Genomic DNA, 11,452 nt, shown 5'->3' with positions numbered 1-11,452 from the left:
GGTGGAGGTACACTAATATCCAATACAACAATGCATTTTGCACGCTACGAAATGTACGATTTTTTTCACACGATTCTGGAAAATCTTCCTGTAGATATGTATCGGAAATTATGTCAAATATGTGTGACCCCTGTGTCTGTCACACCTTTTGGAAATTTCTGTTCATATTGTAGAAGCATATTCACGTAAATTGTGATAGGCTGCAAACAATTTTTTGTTCGTATGTTGGAGCAGTTTTGCTGTACTAACATGATTTATATTCTCCCATCTCCTTCTGGATTATTTTTGTGTTACCGATCATGCGTGGTGTTTGTCTATCGATTTTTAGTGGACGCATACTGTACTGATTAAATGATTGTCGTTCACTGGGCTATCGTCCGAGCAAAGTTTTCATGTTTATCCCTTCGGATATTGTTGGACGAACTGTCGTGATCGGCTGTCAAAAGCTGTGTACTAACGATCAGACTATCGTGCAATAAAACCGAAAGCGATTTTTATAATCAGATTATCTGGTTGTGTGTATGAGGCTTAAGACAGGCTGGGGTTTTACTACAAGATTTAAATATACAGTAGAAGATACAGCTGTGTAAAACTTGCCAGCAGTAGCAGTTTTATTCAGGGATATTAGGCCTACCCAGTGTATGATTAACTTTTGTTTTTGGGTTGGGATGGCATGTGACTAATCTTGAGGCAATTCAAGTGCCCATTGTTCTTATACCTAATAAAACTAGTGATGATGATGATAAGTTTGACTGCCTTGGATACATAATAGGCAAGCCAGTTCTGGTCTGTAATCATTAAAGTGGTTTGGTACCTAAAAATGAAAGTACATGTTATTAAAATCAACAGATAGCATACTTACCTAAACGAACCCTGAAAAAAAAAAAATATTATTTACTTACCTTTTATTTCTGATGTTTCAGCTGACTTCCGGGTTGTCCTCCCGTGGGAGTAGGCGTGGCTATCGTCCTCCCAATGGTCCCTGGGAAATTTGTAAGCTATTTCCCAAGAATCCATGGGGGACAATGAAATTGCGAAATCTCGCGAGATTTCGTTAGGACGCCGGTCACGTGACGAGGACGTGTACGAATTTGCCATTTTTAAAGTGGGCAGGCAGCTGTATCTGCCATTACACTGCTCTCACTGAGCATGTGCAAGATGGAGCGGAGCATGCTGGGAGCCAGACGTCATCGTATACCAGGAAGTAAATGCCTGTGGGCTTCAGACGCCCACAGTTAAAATGGAAAACGCCAGAGCAGGTTTTTATAAGTCATCCTGAGGAAAAGATTCGTCGCGCCGGGGGTCAAATAAACGCCGGACGTGGATGCCAATCGAAGGTAGCACTCGCCCACCTGTGAGGCAGGTAAGAAAAAAAAAAAAAGAGCGGAATCCCACTTTAAAGAGGAGAGCCAGCTTTAAAAAAAAAATTTAAAAGTCAGCAGCTGCAAACACTGTAGCTGCTGACTTTTAACCACCTTCAGACCGGACCATTTTGCTGGTAAATGACCAGAGGTCTTTTTACAATTTGGCACTGCGCTGCTTTAACTGGTAATTGCGCGGTCATGCAATGTTGTACCCAAACAAAATTTGCGTCCTTTTCTTCCCACAAATAGAGCTTTCTTTTGATGGTATTTGATTGCCTCTGCGATTTTTATTTTTTGCGATATAAACGTAAAAAGACCGCAAATTTTGAAAAAAAATGATATTTTCTAATTTTTGTTATTAGAAAAATCCAATAAACTCAATTTTAGTCATACATTTAGGCCAAAATGTATTCAGCCACATGTCTTTGGTAAAAAAAAAGTCAATAATTGTATATTTATTGGTTTGCGCAAAAGTTGTCACATCTACAAACTAAGGTACGTTTTCTGGAATTTACGCAGCTTTTAGTTTACGACTGCCTATCTCATTTCTTGAGGTGCTAAAATGGCAGGGCAGTACAAAACCGCCCCAAATGACCCCATTTTGGAAAGTAGACACCCTAAGGAAATTGATAAGTGGCATGTTGAGCCCATTGAATATTTTTTTTTTTTGCCTCAAGCGATTGAATAATGACAAAAAAAAATTTTTTTTTTTACACAAAGTTGTCACTAAATGATATATTGCTCACACATGCTATGGGCATATGTGAAATGACACCCCAAAATAAATTCTGCTGCTTCTCCTAAGTACGGGGATACCACATATGTGGGACTTTTTGTGAGCCTAGCCGTGTACGGGGCCCCGAAAACCAAGCACCGCCTTCAGGCTTTCTAAGGGCGTAAATTTTTGATTTCACTTCTCACTACCTATTACAGTTTTGAAGGCCATAAAATGCCAAGATGGCACAAAACCCCCACAAATGACCCCATTTTAGAAAGTAGACACCCCAAGCTATTTGCTGAGAGGCATGTTGAGTCCATGGAATATTTTATATTTTGCCACAAGTTGCGGGAAAATTACAAACTTTTTTTTTTTTTTTCACAAAGTTGTCACTAAATGATATATTGCTCACGCATGCCATGGGCATATGTGAAATGACACCCCAAAATAAATTCTTCTGCTTCTCCTGAGTACGGGGATACCACATATGTGGGACTTTTTGGGAGCCTAGCCGCGTATGGGGCCCCGAAAACCAAGCACCGCCTTCAGGCTTTCTAAGGGCGTTACAGTTTTGAAGGCCATAAAATGCCAAGATGGCACAAACCCCCCCCAAATGACCCCATTTTGGAAAGTAGACACCCCTAAATTTAGGGGTACACTAGTGAGACTAGGTAATAAATGGCGGGTGCCCTGAAACTATAAAAAAAATAACTAACCAACCAGCGTCATCTGTAACAGTTATATGGTGATCACTGGTGAAAGGGTTAACTAGGGGGCAATCAGGGGGCTTTATGCGGTAGTATATGGGGGTCCCTGGCGCTATAAAAAGCTGCGGCGAACCTAAATACCTACCTGCCTAACTAGCGTCACCTGTGACACTAATACAGTGATCAGAAAAACGATCGCTTATTAGGCTGGGTTCACACTGGAGCGATGCGGGAACGCCACGAATCCGCGGCGGGTTCCCGCATCACATGCCTCCCGGCGGCAGTTCACACTGCCCTATGCGAACTGCTGGGAGTTTCAGTGAAATGTTAATGACACCCCCAGATCAGTTCGCATATCGCATTGCGATCTGCAAACTCGGATCGCATGGTGTGAACACCCATGCGATCCGATTCTGCTGCGGGCCAAAAAAAGGGTCCCGTGCGAATTTGCGGCCGATTGCGGCGGGTGCGGCGGGTGCGACACGAATTCAGCCATACTATCTGTATGGCTGAACTCGAATCGCACAGAGATCAGATGTGATTTGCACTGCAGTGCGGTGCGAATCACATTCGTTCTCATAAACCGCTGCAATGTGAACCCAGCCTTAGTGACACTGGCGACGGGGGGTGATCACGGGGTTAAACCTTTATTGGGGGGGTTAGGGGGGCACATTAGAACTAAAGGGGGCTAACCCTAACTGCCCTGAGGCCGCGTACACACGCGGGGACTGTTCGGCCAACTTTGTCCGCTGAACAGTGTTTCGGCGGACAGTCCGCCCGTGTGTGGGCGTTCAGCGGACAGTTTCAGCGAACAGTCCGCTGAACAAGGTTTTTCGGAATTTCCGAAAAACTGTCCGCTGAAACCTTGTTTCAGCGAACAGTTCCCTCGTGTGTAGGCTTGTTCGACAAACTAAGTTCCGCGCATGCTCAGAAAGGCTTTACACGCCGAAAGTTATAATGCAGTGTATAGGACGTCGTATTTTTCGTCCCGTCGTACGTGCCGTTCACGTCATCGCGCACGGTTTCAGCAAACTGTTCGTACGTCGTGTGTGGCCATGTCCGTCCATGCTAATTTTGAGCGGACTGTTTGCCGAAACTGTTTGACGGACAAAGTTGGGCGAACAGTCCCCGCGTGTGTACGCGGCCTAACAGTTATTACAGTCACAAATGACACCAATGCAAAAAAAAAAAAAAAAGCAATTGGTGTCACTGTGACTGGGGGGGCAGGGGTAATTGGGGGGTGATCGGGGGGTAAAGGGGGGGGTGTGAGTGTGCCTGGCATGTTCTACTGTATGTGTGGTGTGTTGGTGCAACTCACCGAACCTCTCTTCTTGGTGCCGGAACGAAAAATACCGACACGGAGGAGAGAATACATCACTTCGGGAGCGATCGCGAGGGGGTGGCCATGAATGAATGGCCGTCCCCTCGTCCGGGATCGCTCCCGAACGAATACCGACCGCCGCAGGCACCGGGCGGGGGCCCGATCGGGCCCCCGCCCGGCGGGCAGGCGAGGACGTACATGTAAGCCCTTATGCCTGCCCGTGCCATTCTGTCGACGTACATCGTCGTGCGGCGGTCGGCAAGTGGTTAATAAGCAGACTTACCTGTCCAGGGCGCCCGCGATGTCGGCCGCCCAAGGCTGACCCGTCGCTCGGCTGTCGGGTCCCGGCGCCGCCATTTCAACTAAGGGAAACAGGCAGTGGAGCCTTGCGGCTTCACTGCCCGTTTCCTACTGTGCATGCGCGAGCCACGTAGCGCTTTGTGAATGGGGTGCACTGTGTTCTGGGACACACAGTTCCCAGAACACAGCGCGACCCATTACCCAGAAGACGCCGCACGGATGAGAGAAGACAGAACATCACCGCGGAGGAGGAAGAGGCAGATTAGGACGATATGCCTAGCAACAGGCATTTCTGGTAAGTTAAAAAAAAAATCATTTTATTTTTTTTTGATTTTTTGCTAATTTTTATGTACTTTTGTTTTTCAGGGTGGCCCTCCACAAAACTTCAGAAGCCTTGGATAGAAGAAGAGGTCTGAGAAGTGTTTTGAATCTGTTTAAACAAGTCCTTTATTCATGAGGCCTTTCATCTGCAGGTGACCACTGATGGTATGTCATCATAGTTACACATATAAAAATATAATATTATATTTACACATGTAAAAATTATGTACATAATGTATATAATTATCATATTTTTTGCTATAAATTAGATTTGAGAATAGTAGAATGACCAACTTGAGAATTTCAAAGAGGGGTGGTTGAGTTTAATTAAAATGACAAGGATTCATATGATAGTGTTGCGGAGGTTATGTCAGATTTTGTGTTCTTTGGTGTTAAAGTGGCATAAAATGGGATGTGTTTGCCCACTATTTAAAAATTAATGACATGCCAATAATATGACGGTAGATTTGAGAATAGTAGAATGACCAACTTGAGAACGTCAAAGAGGGGTGGTTGAGTTTAACTAAAATTACAAGGATTCATACGATAGCGTTAAGGATTTTGTCTTCTTTGGTGTACAACTGGCGTAAAATGGGATGTGTTTGAACCCAACAATGGTGCCCACTATTTAAAAATGAATTGCCTGCCAATAATGTGAAGGTGGTGGATTCAACCTCTATATGGACAATATTTCTTGTATCTTGGAAGGGACTTCATATAAAATCAAAATGTTATAACAATTCGGTTTTTCACTGTATAATATAATACAGTATGTGGTGAATGACTAAGTGGAAAATGACAGTGATTTTGTAAGCCTACTGTAGACTACCATGAGTACAGCTACTCATTAAAATGAACAGGACCATGGCACGCATGTGTAGCAGACTGGGTCCCATTGCTGTATTGGGCTGAAGGTAAGGATAATCCCAGGCTGTGGGGCAGACTTATTCTCTTTGGCCAATCTCCTTGGAAGGTGTTACCTCACCTGCTGGGTTGAGTTCTGCCCTCCTGATGTGCCCATAGGTTAAATGAACTAGCTGCTTCTGATGGGTCGAGGTTAGAATTTTTTTTAACATCAGCGTATTGTCCTTTTACAGCAAGTCCATATGTTGCATGATTGCCACAGACAGGATCCATATAAGTGTTTTGTCTGTCCCTAAGCGATCTGTACAACCCTTTCTATAATTAAGTCTCATGTGTCCTGTTAAGTTTATACTCACCTGGTGTGTTGGAGTCACTTGACCACTCCGTTTCGGTAATTTTTTAGGCTTCATATATACTATAGCTCCCAAACCTGAGTTTAAGAGCTTTTGCAGTTTTTTTTTTGCCAAAGCTCCTAAACTCGACTCCATAAAAGATTGTATGTCCATGTACACATAGGCTTTTGAGGATCATTTAGGAACTGCTGTGGTTAGGGGAGGTTCAACCTCCTGTCTTTTCTGTCAGTTGTTCTTGTGTCTTCATGTCACAATACAGCAGAGGGAGAGTTTTATATTGTTTTAATGTTTGTGGTTATTACTAGGCAGCCTTGTTACTATGTCATGATTTTCTTTTTTACAGGGTGACAGTAGTATTGTCTTTCTAAATACTACCAGTCTACATAGCATATCTTCTTAAAGAGGAGGGCCGGTTTAAAAAAAAAAAATTTAAAATCAGCAGCTGCAAACACTGTAGCTGCTGACTTTTAATAAGCACACTTATCTGTCCAGGGCGCCCGCGATGTCGGCCGCCCGTGGCTGACCCGTCCCTCGGCTCTCGGGTCCCGGCGCCGCCATTTTGGGTAAGGGAAACAGGCAGTGGAGCCTTGCGGCTTCACTGCCCGTTTCCTACTGCTCATACGCGAGTCGCGCAGCACTTTGTGAATGGGGCGCGCTGTGTTCTGGGACATACAGTTCCCAGAACACAGCGCGACCCATTACCCAGAAGACGCCGCACGGAGGAGAGAAGAAAGAAGATCTCCGCGGAGGAGGAAGAGGCAGATTAGGATGATGTGCCTAGCAACAGGCATTTCTGGTAAGTTAAAAAAAAAATTTTTTTTCATTTTTATTATGATTTTTTTCTAATTTTTTATGTATTTTTTTTTCAGGGTGGCCCTCCACTTTAAGGAGTAAAGACAGACTGTGTGAAAGATGCCTAAAAATAGTGCACATGCCATCTTGTATCTGACTCTGTGGCGCAACGGTAGCGCGTCTGACTCCAGATCAGAAGGTTGCGTGTTCAAATCACGTCAGGGTCAACTCTTTTATAAGAAGCTGTTAAGGCTACTTTCACATATAAAGCACTACTAGTTTTAGTGGTGCTTTACCGTTGTTTTCGCTGCACTTTTCGGCCACTAGCAGGACGCTTTTAACCCCTGCTAGAAGCCGAAGAAAGGGTTAAAAGCACCCGTGTTGCGACGCTGCCAAATCGCTTTGCAGCACTACCCATTAATTTCAATGGGCAGGGCATTTTGGGAGCGGTGTACACACCACTCCAAAACCACCCCTAAGATGCTGCTTGCAGGACTTTTTTTCCTGTCCCGCAAGCGCACCGCCCCAGTGTGAAAGGACTTGGGCTTTCACACTGGGTAGGCATGAGAGGCACTTTTCAGGCAATATGTTTAGCGCTAAAATGCCTGAAAAGTGCCTCAGTGTGAAAGGGGCCTTAACTAAAAGTGACTTTGCTATTGGAGCCAAAAAAAACACAACCTGGAAGTCTAGGTTTACGTGTTTATTCATGAGTTTCCATTGAAGTCTATGGGGCCAAAAATGTCACACCAAAAGAAGTGCATGCACCAATTTCTAAGTCACTCAGAAGAAATTGCATAGATGTGAGCTAAACTAATAGACAGTAATGAGAGTATACTTATCATGTATTGCCGCTTAAATTGACAAATCATAAGCAACCCTTCTGTTATAACCATAATCTATGCATGCTGTGAGTCCAGTGCTGCTTTTCGGTTTGGGGTGATATTCATATCAAGTTACAAGTGTTTTGCTGTTCTACTTTAACCAACTCTATGTCTTGCCTCCAGTTATCAGTCCTGCACCTACAGTAGGTTTTCTCAAGTCTTAGTTTAATTCCTATCACAGATGAGGTTCACGGGTATAGTGACAAGGCAGGCCAATCAATATGTGAAAAATGAAGAGGACATTAAATTATCAAGGATACCCAAGTTCCCCAGTCTAGATTCAATTGACAATGAATAGAAAGAACTGACATTTCGAAAAAAAAATACATAAAATAAAATGATAGAAAAATAGAAAAAAACATTACCATTCCATACACCAGATATCCATAAAGCCTTGTATAGGTGTGAATGGGCCCAAGACACAGTAATGGGATTCCACTTATCATGCATTGACACTAAAGGTTCCCTTTTTTTTCTTCTTTTAAAATAATAATCATGTTATACTTACCTTCTCTGTGCAGTTGGTTATAAGTCCAGCACCTACAGTAGGTTTTATCGAGTCTTAGATTGATTCTTGTCAAGGGGTACAGGGCCAAGGCAGGCCAATCAATATGTGAAAAATGAGGAGCACACTAGTAAATTATCAAGGATACCCACATTCGCAGTCTAGATTCAATTGACAATGAATAGAAAGAACAGACATTTTGAAATAAATACATGAATTAAAATGGTAGAAAAAACATTACCATCCATAAAATCCATAAAGCTGTGGTCTAGTACAGTGGTCTCCAAACTGTGGCCCTTGGGACACTTTTCCTCGAACTGACACAATTGATCGGTCATTATTTCTCCCACTGACACCAATGATGGGGCCCCATTGCTCCCACTTATACTAATGATGGGGCACTATTTGCTCCCAATGTTGGGAGGCCCTTGGTCTAAGTAGAATATACTTTTTAAGATGAATCAATATACATTTTTCAGACTACTTAATTTATAGAGGAAAGTTGTAGGACAGATTTACCCTCTTTGGCCAATCACCTTTGGAGGTGTTACCTCACCTGCTGGGTTGAGAGATTCTGGTCTCTTGAAGTGGCCATGGGTTAAATGGACCAGCTGGTTCTGATGGGTTGGGGTTAGGATAGCTGACATTAGCACATCTGTCAACGCAAGTCCAAACACTGCATGATCATCATAGATGATCCATAGAACTGCTTTGTCAATCCTTGGGGGTCGTGTAAAACCCTTCCTATAATCAGTCTCTTTTCTGCTCTTCTGTCCTGTATAGTTACTATTGTTGTTATTGGTTGAATGTTTTGTGGATGTTACTGGGTGGGTTCCAGGGAATATAACTCCTCCACAAATAACGGCCACAAGCTTTGACTTGAGTTGAAATTCTGTCTTTTTGGAGCAAGTTTTACAGGTTCTGTCAATTGTTCTTGTAGCTTCTTGGCACAACACAGCAAGAGATGGTGAATTTTATATTGTTTTAATATTTTTGGTTATTGGGCAGTCTTGTCATTATGTCATGATATTCTTTTTTACAGTGGGACAATAGTGTTGTCTCCCTATCCTAAGTAAGGAAGTCCCACTCTTGGGTCTCAGCTGGAATTGAGATAAGAGGTTGTCACCCTTCGTGTTGTGTTGTGTTGTGTTGTGTTGTGTTGTGTTGTGTTGTGTTGTGTTGTGTTGTGTTGTGTTGTGTTGTGTTGTGTTGTGTTGTGTTGTGTTGTGTTGTGTTGTGTTGTGTTGTGTTTGTGTTGTGTTGTGCCTTCCTGTGTGGAGGGGGGGCTGCAGTGGTCAGGGTTGCAACGAAAAGCCAGTGGTGAATGTGTTCCTGAAGTGGCAGTTCAGGAGTGCCCTATAATCACTGTGATTCATCGCTTTGAGTTATGGCACCATGGTCACTTCACCACAAAACATGCTTTTTGCACCTGGCTCTAGAGATGAGCCTTTTGGCTAGGGCCGCCCATTGTTTGGTCACTTTTCACTCTTTCACTCTCCTACTTCCTTTTTCCCAACTTTCTTTTTATTTATCCCTTGTGTTGTCTTTTTTATGTATTTTTTTTTTTTTGGTGTCGTCACGTTTTGTCACAGTGTGATGAGCAGGGTATCGGTCCTCGGGCCAACCCTGAAGGTCTTGGGATGGATGGGGGGGGACAAAGGCCTTCTGGCTTGGTTTGCCCTTTCTCATGGGGTCTCCCTTCGGGGGAGCCCCACCTAGTACTTGGGTGGGTCTGTTTCGGCAGACCCTCCAGAGAGCGGGGGTCTGTCCGGCTTCGGCCAGGTGGACCCATGTGATGTACCTCAGTCCCAGTCTGGAGCCTAATGCCCTGGGGGGTCAGGGTAAGGTCCTTGCCTAGTGGAGGACAGTGTGACACCCGTTGCATGTTTTTTTGTATCACTATGTGTGCGCACTTTTTTTGTCACGCCACTGGCTTTTCAAAAAAAGAAGAAAGTAGTATTGTCTCCCTAATCTAAGTATGGATGTCCCACTCTTGGGTTTTGGCTGGCACTGTTCTAATGTATTGTCAATGAGGTTGATTCTTATCTGTTTCTCTTTATAGTTAAATGAGGAGGGTGAGTGTGTGATTATGCCAATCTTCTCACTGTTCTGTATGGACATTTCAGAGTGTGTGGTATTCTCATAAGTGTTAAGAGTAGAGTAATAATATAAATGATTATTAAGGTTGGTCAAATTTGCCCACGTTTTACTGAGAGCTTGATAGCTTCTGTTGGAAGTTCTGTAGCTTAGTGCTTAATCCTATTTGTAAATTCTGGCCATTTTTAGAGCTAATAGGTAAGCAACTGCAAACAAAATTCACATAAACCCAGGCACTGCCATAAGGTACATGTACCAATATAGGAAAGGATACTTTCATGAAGCTTCAAAAGCAAAAGAATTAGAAAAAACACAAAGATAGACATAAAGTGATTAAGAATATTACAGTGTAAACAAATTCAGCTTCAAGATCTTACATGCATTGTATGGAGATATAATTGGACACTTTGGTGTTATTAGCATTGTGTGCTAACCAACCACAGTTTGTTAAGTTCTTTATTAATCATTAATGAGAATATACCAGTTTGCATGTTTAACTATTGGAACCATTTCTAAATGCTACCAGTCTACATAGCATGTGTCTTCATAAGCAGTAAGTACATGCAGTGTGATACATGCCTAAAAATAGGGCAAACCACCCTCCGGCAATAATTTTTTTCACACAAATTGAGCTTTCTTTTGGTGCCATTTAATCACTGCTGGGTTTTTTGTTTGCTAAAAGCTATAGGTTTGTTATAAAATGTTGAAAAGAGGTAATTTTTCTCCTTCATTGATGTGCGCTTATGAGGCAGCAGTGATGGGCACTGATAGGCTGTACTGATGGGCACTGATCATTGGCACTGATAAGGCGACACTGGTGGGCACTGAGAGGTGGAACTGAGAGGTGACACTGATGGGTGGCACTGATGGGCAGCACTATAGGGCACTGATGGGTGGCACTGAAGGGCACTGATAGGTGGCACTGATGGGCACTGGTAGGTAACACTGATAGGCAGCCTTTTTAGGTGGCACTGATTGGCACTGGTTGGCAGCACTGATAGGCACTGATAGGTGGCACTAGTAGGTGGCACTGGTAGGTGGCACTGATAGGCACTGACAGGTGGGTGGCACTGGTAGGTGGCACTGGTAGGCAGCACTGATATGCACCTGTAGGTGGCACTGATAGGCACTGACAGGTGACACTGGAGGGCACTGCATAACAGCAGTGCCTCTCTCTGTTTGGGACCAATGTCCCTCTGTCAGAAGCCGGTGATCGGCTTTTTTCCCTC

General features: G+C 43.6%; 1 non-coding gene across 1 annotated transcript; it reads left to right on the top strand.

Moving 5' to 3' along the window:
* Positions 1-6,895: 6,895 nt before the first annotated feature.
* Positions 6,896-6,967, top strand: TRNAW-CCA (transfer RNA tryptophan (anticodon CCA)). The gene has a single exon. It is a non-coding gene; the product is annotated as a tRNA-Trp (tRNA).
* Positions 6,968-11,452: the final 4,485 nt, after the last annotated feature.

The sequence above is a fragment of the Lithobates pipiens genome, unplaced genomic scaffold (assembly GCF_037356315.1).
Source record: "Lithobates pipiens isolate NorthernLeopardFrog02 unplaced genomic scaffold, aLitPip1_a1.2 Scaffold_8, whole genome shotgun sequence".
In the NCBI taxonomy this organism is placed as follows: Eukaryota; Metazoa; Chordata; class Amphibia; order Anura; family Ranidae; genus Lithobates; species Lithobates pipiens.
The sequence above is the reverse complement of the archived record's forward strand: the minus strand, read 5'-3'. Positions and strand labels throughout refer to the sequence as shown.